Consider the following 11960-nt stretch of genomic DNA (forward strand, 5'->3'; position numbering starts at 1 on the left):
TGTTTTTTTTGGGACACCTAATTCATTCCCAACCCTAAACCACCTCCAACCGTTTTAACAATTATATTTTTCTTCCTGATATACCATGGCACACTTCACCTTGAAGTAGGAGAATCATCATACTCGATCACCTTATCACCCTAAATGCACATAATCATGTCATATTTCACAAAATAAGCAGGAACAAAAAAATCCTGGTTAGGAACCTGGTGGTAACCTAATGGGACCAGCAGATGGCGGTGTTGGGTGTCACCTCCTCGTTGGGACCGGTTTCCTCCGGGGACATCACCACACTCAGCGTTGGAATTGGTCAAGCGTCATAACGCTGGGCCCTCCTATTAGTTTTGAAGACTCACTTAGACTCTTTCGGTAAATTTTAGATTTGCAATAAGAGTTGTATCTTGTATGATGTCGTGTTGCGATGTTAATAGAGCATGCAAATATTACAATTCGCGTGTGGTTTAATCAATGTTTTTTTATGTTTTACATAACCCATTCATATAATATGGGTTTGTAGTTCATAGAATACATTTATTTTTTATATTCTTAGTTTTTTTCGGTAAAGTCACGTAGGTAAAAAAAAAATTAATAAAAGTAAAATAAAATATTTAACTTTTATTAAAAAAAATTTTCGTGGAGGCCCTTCCACCAGCAGTGGGGTGAGCAAGCAATTGCAGGGCCGCACCTTTACTGATTACACTATTAATTATCATCATATCCACATTGCATCAGCAACCAAAAATAAATGTTCTAGATTTGAAGCTTTCGTGACTGCAAGGATTCATATTCTTAGGTTTTTTAGGTAAAGTGACGTAGGTAAAAAAAATTAAAATTAATAAAAGTAAAATATTTTATTTTACTATTATTAATATGAATCCTTGCAGTCACGAAAGCTTCAAATCTAGAACATGTATTTTTGATTGCTGATGCAATGTGGATATGATGATAATTAATAATGTAATCAGTAAAGGCGCGGCCCTGCAATTGCTTGCTCACCCCACTGCTGGTGGAAGGGCCTCCACGAAGCTTAGCTCCATTACGCTGCTGTAGAGGGTGTCTTTGGCCTTCTCTTCCTAGTCTCTGAGAAGGTGTGAGTAGCCACACGTTACTGCAGCACACACAATTTGCAGATCAACTATACTATATAACTATTTTTAGTTTATTTTCCGAGGTAAGGCCCACTCTTTATCAGAAGCGACCTGGCCACAAATGAAAGCTCAACGAACTGGCTTATCATCATCATCACGTGGGAATTTACAACGTGGAGGGACAAACCCGGAGGAGAAATATCCACGTGGGGAGAACATGAGAACTCCAAATATACAGCAGCAGGCGTAAGGGTCGGGATCGAACCCACGACCTCCTGTATACCAGGCGAGGTAGTTAACATCTCGCCACCGAGGCGCCTCAGCCGCACCGGGGGGGTAGAAATTTGCCCCATTGTTTTAATTCCCTGTCCAGAGGTAGAACCTGTAATCTTTGGGTTGCAAGTGCAGTGGGCTAACCACGGCATCATCCCATAAAGTAATGGGCAAGGTAATAATACTACACAGGTGCTCTCTTGTGATTTGATGATCATTGCATGAGCAGCACCCAATTGATGTTCATGAAGATTGAAGTTACTAAAGGATGTGGCTCAAGGGAAATGTAGTGGTTGCAATTAATCTGTTTACTCTTGATGAATCGGGCTCTGAATGATCGTGACGCCAACCAAAATAGACCACGGATCCTGAAATGCAATCAGTTTCATGCCGGGTAAATTTCATTATAAGTAGTAACATCCTGTGTTCAAGCAAAGACGCTAACTGCCATTCATTTGTGAAAAAAGAATCCCCTTTTTTAACTGGATTTTCTATCATGATATTACGATAGGGGAATGAACATAGATAAGTAGAGTATTATATCGCTTTATGAGCAGTACAGTACGCAGTTTTATATATTAGAGATTTTAATTTGGTGTTTCTTAGGGAAAATGTGTGTTCTACCACGAGAATTTTTTATGTCTAATCTCGCACTTTTTTGATTAATTAATTAGCTTCAAAACCTTAAGAAATAAACTATCTATTTTAAATTGTACGACGTTTTACCCTTTTATTATTATTAATTTATTTGTATTATTCGTGTATCTTTCTCTGATGTGTTACGTCTGTCACGGAAGCGGCGTGTGGTTTTATTTAAAGCCGATTTCAGGGCCTCTGAGCTCACAGGGTACCTCAACATAAACTGAACTGACCATTGCCGGGGAATTACGTTTAAAGTCGCGTAATATAAATGTCTTCATACCTGAAGCAAAGAAAGATACATGCTGCTGTGGTGTAATAATGAGTACTGCATACTGGTCTTGTAATCTAGGGGTTTCCATTTCACTCTTCCCAGCGTGGCAGTCGAAGCAATGGGCAGGATTCGTAAATGGCCCCGAGTCTCCGTCCACCGAGCACTATAAATAGGCACACCACAGTTGGTCGACCGGCAGGTCACTTGTGGCGGGGTAAAGGGTGGGGGTATATCCTGTTCTAAGATGCATGTGCACGTGTACGTGTATGTTAAATTATTTCGCATCGTACGTAGCCAACCATACTAATCGGAAGTGTGGGGGGAGGACAACAAATTAAACACAAAAATCAGTTCTAAATGAGTTTACAATCCAGATATTTTCAAAGTGCACAGCTCCAGTAGCTTCCTAAACTCGGAAGGAAGAGCGTTCCAGACGGCCGCAGAAACGCATCGGAAAGCGCGCAATGCAGTGACCGCTTTTGTTCGATGCTTAGCCTAAATGGTTGAACAGCTTAGAAGGCCAGCGTAGAAGAGTAGGACAAAATAGACTTGAAAGGGGATGATTATCGCTTCCGTCAGCAGTGGCGTGACCAAGCAATTGCAGAGCTAAACGACCACCACAGTAAGTCCTGCCAGAATTTTGTTTCTAAACCAAAGTATAATTAATTTTGATACCTAATAAATGTCCACTCATTTAATTTGATTCTGTGCTCAAACACTGCTTGTGCATTCAGGGTTTTATGAAGTTAATAGGCTGTGTCACAGGCATGTAAATACTATTAATTGAGTAGATCATTGCCACTTTGCTGAGTGGACATCTGCACGCTGAGATGTTAATTTGCGTATCCCATATGCTTTGCCGTTATACAAATGTTGCCAATGTACATTGAATTTGAGAGTAAGTGCCGTTTTAAGGGCCAAGGTATCTTCCAGAATGATTGCTTAATAGAGATAATGCCACAGAACCATTTTTAAGGTATGTTTGTGCTTAGATAAGAAAACACAGGCCTGCGACAATTTTCTTTCCACATCTGCCACATCTGCCTCGCCATTATACAATGAATTATTATTAACTGGAGTCACAGCTTTTGCTAGAATCATTGATTATTTCTGATTCGTTTACACTGCCTCATTATTACTGTCTGTCTCATATGGGTCAGCATTGCATCTTCCGCTTTGGTCATCTTATCATTATGGTGATAGATCCGCATATAGGGCTGCATAGGTTCTAATAGTTGTGGAATATACCAACGAACTGTTGACAAACTGTTTTTTTTTTATTTTACCAGGTAAGGCCCACTGAGCTCTATAGCTCTTTTTCAGAAGTAACTCGGCCACAAATGGTAGCTCAAAGAAGTGGCCGATTGTGTGGACGTTCATAGCGGCCAAATACTCTAAACGCACGTTTTTTAAATGTGGAGGGAAAAACTTGAGGACCAGGAGAAAAATCCACGAGACCACATGGAGAGAGACATGTAAACTCCAAATATACAGGCGTCAGGGTCAGGATTGAAGCCATGACCTCCTGTATACCAGGTGAGGAAGTGGACATCTTACGACTTTGGCACTCCAATAATAGCTCTTCAATGTATTGTCTGGTTGCACTGCATTGTGGTTGGTATGATGTCTGTCGTTTTGCTTTACGGACGTGGAGCTTCTTTAACATTGGACGTCATGCTGAATAACTTTAATTGAGTTCCCGAAGAAGCCTCCAGCAATAGAGTTAAATATCAGAAATTGTGCCAATGTCCATTGTGGCATGCACAGTTTTATGCATGTGTAGTGTAGCACAAGTCGGAGACGAGGAAGTTGCAGGAGCCGTCATTTATTGTTACACCTTTCTGGCCGTTCACACCTCCTCTGTCCCTCATGCTTCCGTACAGCCCGGCCTAGACAGCCAACAACTGTCCGGCTGCGCAATTATTGAGCGAAGGCGACGGCGATGACGAGACGAGTCCACTCCCAGAATCAGCAGCCCGGAGCTCTCCGGGCTCTCCGCTGCTTTCATTATACTCGGCGCGGCCTGGCTCCACCCTGGCTCCACCCTGGCTCCACCCTGGATCCACCCTGGCCGCGCCTCTCTTCTCGAACCCACCAGCGGGTTCCAGGGGCTTCCCGATGAGGTCGTCCGTGACCCTTGCCCCAGTTCCTCCGCCCTCCCGGCACACACACACACCGTGTATGTTCTTGACGGCGTGTGCGCTCACTGTCCTCCACAGTTGCTGCTGCTGGGCAGCAGCCGGCGCTGTGTCACTACACGTGTGATGTTAGCATCATAAAGTTTTAGATCAATAACTGACTTTGCCACCTGCTGAATAAACGCTGGGCGGCTGAATAGCTGCTGAGCGTTCACAATGCCCACCACTGGGTCAGCTTGTATGCGGTAAATAGGCAGATTACTAGATTATTCCGGTACCCCTGTGGAGATTTAGAAAATTGCACTGCCTGTTAAATGGACATTAAAGAAAATGAAAACAATTATTTGACCGAGTTATCCTCAGTTTGTTGGTGCCGTGGCCCAAATTCCACAATTACATCAAAGAATAGCGTGTTCCACTGTTCCTTTGTTACTATGGTTACCTGGTCCTCCACTCAAATAGAGGTATTCTGAATGAGTGCTCACGTGGTTAAATAAAGAACATCAATCAACCACAATTCAATAAATCGAGTAAAAGTAGTGGTTACATGGAATGGTGGTGCAGTGGTTAGCGCACTGCACTGTGAACCCAGGCACGTGAGTTGAATTCCAGCCATGGCTCGCCCCAAAGTGGAGTTGTATTTTAATTGGTTCTGGGCGCTCTCTCACTGACCCACACTTACTAGAATTGTAAAGTACCCCTATAGTCAAAGCACTGTACAGTCAAATAACCTTAATGACTGATGCAGTATGAGATAGCTTTCATCCAGCAGTGGATTGACATAGGGCTGTAAATTAGCCTTTGAAATCTGCCCGACATTACAAATAAAAATCCGAGAATTTAAGTTTGTAACCACACTGCAATACATTTCGGAAGCCATTCTCCGTTTATTAAGAATGGCATTTTGAAGAAATAAGTGGCAAAACGATAATTTAGGTGCACTTAGTGAAACTAAAATATTTAATTTGTTTTTAGACCCATCCACACGCAGCATAAATCTATAATTCTGCAACGTATGCATTCTAGTGTCGCTGCCTCTGGGAGGGCACGGCTCATTAACTTTTAATCATCTGCAAAAACAGGAGGTGGGGGGGGGGACTCGGGCGGCGGCGACAAACGCAAGCATATCCCCGAGGTCAAGGAGGCTGCGGATGAGACGTTTTACTCAAGGTGAGCTTATATAATATACACTTATACACTTCGTGTATCCGTATACAAAACTAATTCCAGACACGTCCACAAACATAATCAACGTACAGTGAAACAAAAATCGATTAATTTCAAGCAGATGAAGACTCATCATTTTAAATCAGATTAATCAGTGTTCGCAATCTCTCTCATATGAAGATGGGCCAGTGTCTTAAATATCACACACACATAGAAATGTGTGTATATTCACCTTTAAGGGTAGTTCATATTGTCGAATCTGTAGAGTGTTTGTCATGTATATCTGTGCTACGCTGCCAACACTGTATTACCAAAACTTGACCGAATGCAGTGGTAGAGTACCGATATTTAAACCTTATTTACCATATATCAGTGTTAAAAAAGCTAACCACTCCACTTTATATAATAATAACTTAATATAAAAACATTTCCCCAATATTTGCTTTCAACGAACTTATCGGGAAAAGGGTTTAAAACTCAGCAGCCTAACACTTTATTTAATTCGGTTGGCAAATAAGCAGTAGGTACTGTATAACGCGTGTGTTCATTGCTACGTTGTATTAAATGTTTGATAATAAAGCAAAATTATGTGCGGGACAGGGCATCACAACTCATCGGTGAAGACGATAATAAGACGGTAATAATTCACCAGTGAAGACGATAATAAGTATGCATTATTTATGTGTTTGGTCGCCTCCCGTTTCACCCAAGGAATAGGTTTCATTGAAAATTGCTTCCGTATTTTGGTCAATCATTGCCTTGCCCCACAGGGACTGTTTGAATCAATGGCGATGTATTTGCAAGCACCACACGCACTAAAATCGCTGCTGGGAATTAAGGGCATGCCTGGCCAAACCGTTTGGAGTGAGCCATTACTCCAAAGACGCATTTGCAAGCGGACGCATTTCACTCGCCCCCCCTGCCCCCCAATCACTCTCTCCTGTTCTACGATGTCTAATATTGTCCGCAGCTGCAAGATTGTATTTATCTTACCAGGTAAGACCCACTGAGCTATATAGCTATTTTTCAGAAGCGACCTGGCCACAAATTATAGCTCAACGAAGTGGCTTATCACGTGGACATTTATAGCAGCCAAATACTCTGAACGCGTAGTGATGTTGATTCTAAATGTAAATGTGGCGAGAAAAACCGGAGGACCCGGAGAAAAATCCACGCGAGGATGGGGAGTGATCGCAACCCTGACAGCAGCACGCGTCAGGGCTGGGGTCGCATCCACGACCTCCTGTATACCAGGCGAGGTAGTTGACATCTCACCGCCATGGCGCCACCAATACATGATCATTGTATTGAAATCGTAGAATCCACGACCTCCTGTATACCAGGCGAGGTAGTTGACATCTCACCGCCATGGCGCCACCAATACACGATCATTGTATTGGCATCGTAAAATCCACGACCTCCTGTATACCAGGCGAGGTAGTTGACATCTCACCGCCATGGCGCCACCAATACACGATCATTGTATTGGCATCGTAGAATCCACGACCTCCTGTATACCAGGCGAGGTAGTTGACATCTCACCGCCATGGCGCCACCAATACACGATCATTGTATTGGCATCGTAGAATCCACGACCTCCTGTATACCAGGCGAGGTAGTTGACATCTCACCGCCATGGCGCCACCAATACACGATCATTGTATTGGCATCGTCATAATGAGCAGCAGTAACAAGAGCAGTGGCAGCCACTACCTAAGTGCTGTTGCTGCTCTATGACGCCTCGCGATGCCACAATCCATCGACAATCCACGAACTTTGTGCAATGGCTGTGGGAATAAATACGATTCGCTTAAAACACCTTTGATGGTGATACTACCAATAACAATCATGTTATAACCAGGGATCCATTTCTCACTCGGTATTTCTCACTCGGTATTTTACTGATAGTGGTTTTGGGTTTAGGGACTGTCGGCACGAGGCACTACTACTCCTATCTATAATAATCCTATATGATTGTACCCTATCTTATAATCATAGTTTCAACTAAAAAAGTCAACTTTTAATGTGCGCAGTGTTCGCTCACCCTCAAACAGAGCGAAAGAATTAAGAGACCAAGAGAGCCATGGACAAGCATCAGGGCAGCAGCCTGGCAGTGAGGCGGTGGGAACAATCGGCCAAGCTCTGCGATCCTCTATATATTAAGATGTTGCAGCAAATAAATGAGTGCTTACACCTTCCTACAATCATGTTGAGACTAAAAGCCTTCGTGCAATCATAGTTGTGAGCCGCGTCACATGGCCAGGAGATGGTATATCTTTGAATTATGCCCGAGTGCTTTTTCCCCCTCTTCCATTTCCCAAAGTGCCTCATATGCAGCAGGATTAATGAGAAATAAGATGAGCACCTTTTATTATGCAAATACTTTTAATGACTGACGCTTGAAATGGTTTGCATTCAAAGTGTGCAGCCTTAATAAATGCAGTCACGTGGCTGGTTCAAGCGGGAGTCACGCGACAGAGCCAACGACATCTTGTTGCACGATACAATGCCGCGAATATTCACTCGTTTAACAATTCCCACATTCGTTTTTGTTAATTTGAGTAAACACAGTATTTTAGCTAGAAGATGAATGACATCAATTGTAATTAATCACAGACGTATTGTTACATCGCAGAACCATGACAGATGGTGACAGAATGGTGAAGGTCCCTCATCAATAGTGACTCGATCATGATGACGAGGGGAAGGTATGGAATCTGTCATTTCTAACTTAAGTTGTAAAACTGGCTACGTAATGTTTTGGTGAAGTCGAGGAATAGTTGTTAATCTATTAATGTGGAAGGCATCGCAGTGACGCCCTCCACACCTTGCAGGGACAAAGCGAGACGTGTCGGGGTTTAACACGTTCGTCAAGAATGCGACAGCAGGCAGTGTTCCCTTTGAGGCGGCGTTATGTTCAAATGTGCTGAATTGTTTTGTTTGTGGCGCTAGTGCTCCACTACCAACGCAGAATGACCAAATAATCTGTCTAATTTTGTCAAAATATAATGACGTCCCTTAATAATAATAAGTATGATTTATAACGCACGCAGAATTTTGCTACATTGCCAACCAACCTTTGGCAATCATCACAACACTGCACTGAATGTAATCACCCAGGAAGGCATCGCTGAAGTGTCGTCAATGTGTCGGGGCGTCCTGCCAAGTGTTCTCGGTAGAGGGCAATGCTTTTTATGTATACTCCAAATGGAGTCATTTGCAGGTTTAAAAATAAATATTTGACAAAGTTTGGCCCATGTCGCCAGCACACACAATGGCCTATTCCTGTGAATGACATCACGGGATCTTTATCGTGCACTGTGAGGCAGTCGCGTGGGATTGTTACAGCTTATACAGAGACCGCAGTAATAACCAAGGCAGCTGCTGGAATCGAACCGTCAACCTCGTCGACAAGAGGCCTCGTCACCACCGACCAATTGACAATGCCAAGTCGAATATATTCGTGTAATATGTGGAATATATGTGTCATATATACACTCTGATGCTTTTAATATTCATTTTGGATTTTTCATCATCCCCTGTGACATCAACAACTTTAATTTATGCACAGATGAGTATATTAAAAAAATGATCATCACCTTACTCTGAGTTAATGGCAGGTATAATTATGAATAATTCAATGCGCTATTTGGTATGCTATGAATGGGATGTCTGCAGACATTGACAACACATGCATTCTGATATCCCCAGAATGTATATTCTTTAAAGACTGATTACTGGTGCATTGCAATGAGGTTTGAGCTGGGCCATCCGATTATTTAAGTGAACAATTACTTCGCCGATTACCAGTTCGATTTGATTAAATTCTCTCTTGAGGCAATATATTCAGGAGCTAAGTGCCAATGTCAAGGTCTGATAGCCTTGACGAGAGGGCATCGGGAGAGAGTTATGTCGTGAGTATTGCTGATCCTCCGTTGAAGGCTCGCAGATGACAGTTGCTTTACTCGATGGTCCATTGTTTGGCATGGCCACAATTGCACTACTGTGGCTTGTCTCTACATTTTCATTCGTGGATGCAGTTAATGGTTACACTACCAGTGTCTTTGAGGAATGTCAAAGCCAGGAGGTTATGGTGTTTGGGTCTCGAATGAGGTGTTCATTCTGGACACTTTGATTAACGCGCCAAATCGGATGACATAAAGAAGTCGAAAAAAACAGTCTTGCCTCTGTCTCCACGTGCGCTGCTGGACGAGGGATGATGGATGGGTTTTGGTGACGTCATCGCCATCACCATCATGTGGCTAAGATCAGTGTGCCTCTGACACATCCTCGTCAATCCAGGCCTTCCTCTAAACGACAGCCACGCTGGTATTTTACGTTGCAGCGGAAATATTTATTTCAGCATGTTGAATGGTTATACATACATACAAATACATACACATATAGACACACACACATATATAACAAAGCAGTTTGTGTGAATTTGTAAAATTTTTGTGGCTCATATTTTTTAGCATGGGTCATCGTACAACTTCGTACACACACACATATAAGTGCATATATAAACAAAAGTACACGTTAAGGTCCAGAATGATGACGGGGATATGTTCCTATTCGAAGAAGAAAGAGGAAGCTTCACAGTGGCCATTAGCATCCGTATGAGAGTATGTCATCCATTGTGTCTAATCTCCCGGCGTCTAAAATCACAAATCCTATTAGTGTCGAGTACCTTATTCTAATGACTCACATACATTGGGACAATAATGATGATACATTGAGCGAGGGATGCACAGTTTCCATTAAAATTATATTTTTTATTACATCTTCCAAACATTAATAGTCTACTTTGCTTTCAGTTTATGTTAAAGCTTATGTCTACATCATGTATATGTATACAACATGTCGAATGCAGTGGCGCACTGGATAGCTCCCAGCATGATGAACCCAGAAACATCAGTTCTCTGCTAGGCCATCGCCCCCGTCAGTGGCAAGTAACATCTGAACGAGTCTTTGGGTTCCGCGTAGCTCACGCACACTCATCAGCGTGGTGAAGTATGGTCAAACAACCCCCATGGCTGACACGGCATGGGGATGCCTTAATCCAGCAGTGGATTGGCAATGGGTTGTCAACTATTAATACTAATTATTGCTGATTTTAAAAATCTGTTGGAAATGGCTGTGTAAATTCCACAAGCTACCTTATTCCCCCTGTCCGTGTGGGTATATGGCTGGTTGAATGCAGTGGTAAATTAATGTCGTAAGGATGGAAATTAAATCCAAGCTTAACAAATAGAGCTACATCGTCGAGTCATCGAGCAGGTGTCTTAGTTCCAGTGGAACGTCGTCCGTTTAATTAAGTAATGGCATTTGAACAGAAGGGTTCCCTTGGCAAGTATGAAACGCTGTTCAACAGATGCATGCATTTTAAACCCGGCGCATCTGACAGCTGAATGTGCACTGTCAGAAATTATCATTGATCGCCGAGCCTCTCGACCACGATGGAACTTGCCCCTGAGTCTTTTCCCAGAGCAGTGATTCAAGTTAAACGCAATGTAAATATGTATATGGGTAATGCACCAATAGGTAAAAATGGTGATGCAGCATGCTCAAGTGTGTATACAGGTCGGCCTCGGTCTACGAAGGCCCGATTTACGAACACCTGCATTTACGAACCAGCTTCCGTGATATATTTGAACATCGACTTAAAACGCGAACTCGTACTTGCAAAGGGAACTGTAGAAGTGTTTTGTTGATGCGTCAGCCTCGCGCTGGGAGTGTGTGTTTGTGCGCACCCGCCAATGTGCGTGTGCGTGCGTGCCCCCGTGTGTGTGTGTTTGTGGGGAGCGGTAGTGCAATGGTTAGCGCGCTGTGCTCCCAACCCGGGGGGGGGGGGCCGAGTTGGATTCCGCACGGAGTCAATCACGCGAATCAGAGGTGCGCACCTCCTGCGACGGTACCGCTGTTGTTACACAGGGCACAGCCCCTGGTCACCAGCATGGTCAATCAGGTCACCCTACACACGGTGTCGTGTAGTCATGCACGCGCAGCTGATGAGAGGCACGCGTGGTGATGGCGTGGAGCACGCGCAGCTGATGAGAGGCGTCTGTGTGTGTGTGCTGCGGGTTGGCTGTGGGGCAGGCCCTGGAAGGTGGGCAGAGTCGAGCTGGGGGGTAGAAGCCGGCGTGCGGGAACGCACGGGGGTCGTCGTCTTTGTCCTGAGCAGGTGGGTGCGGTGTGGGAGAGAGTAGGGAGTAGGGGGGGGGGGTAGTGGGGATTCAGGTGTAACACGCGCGGTGTTATGCGTGAAGTTTCAGTTTCATTTCAGTTTTATTTATTTGGTATAGCCCTGTGAGCCATTCGGCTCTTGGAGTGTGGTGTGCGCCCACAACTGGCGCGTACGGAGGTTAATAAAGAATGAGC

This window comes from Lethenteron reissneri, chromosome 9, assembly GCF_015708825.2.
Source record: "Lethenteron reissneri isolate LAM-NWPU_2019-01 chromosome 9, ASM1570882v1, whole genome shotgun sequence".
NCBI classification, from domain to species: domain Eukaryota; kingdom Metazoa; phylum Chordata; class Hyperoartia; order Petromyzontiformes; family Petromyzontidae; genus Lethenteron; species Lethenteron reissneri.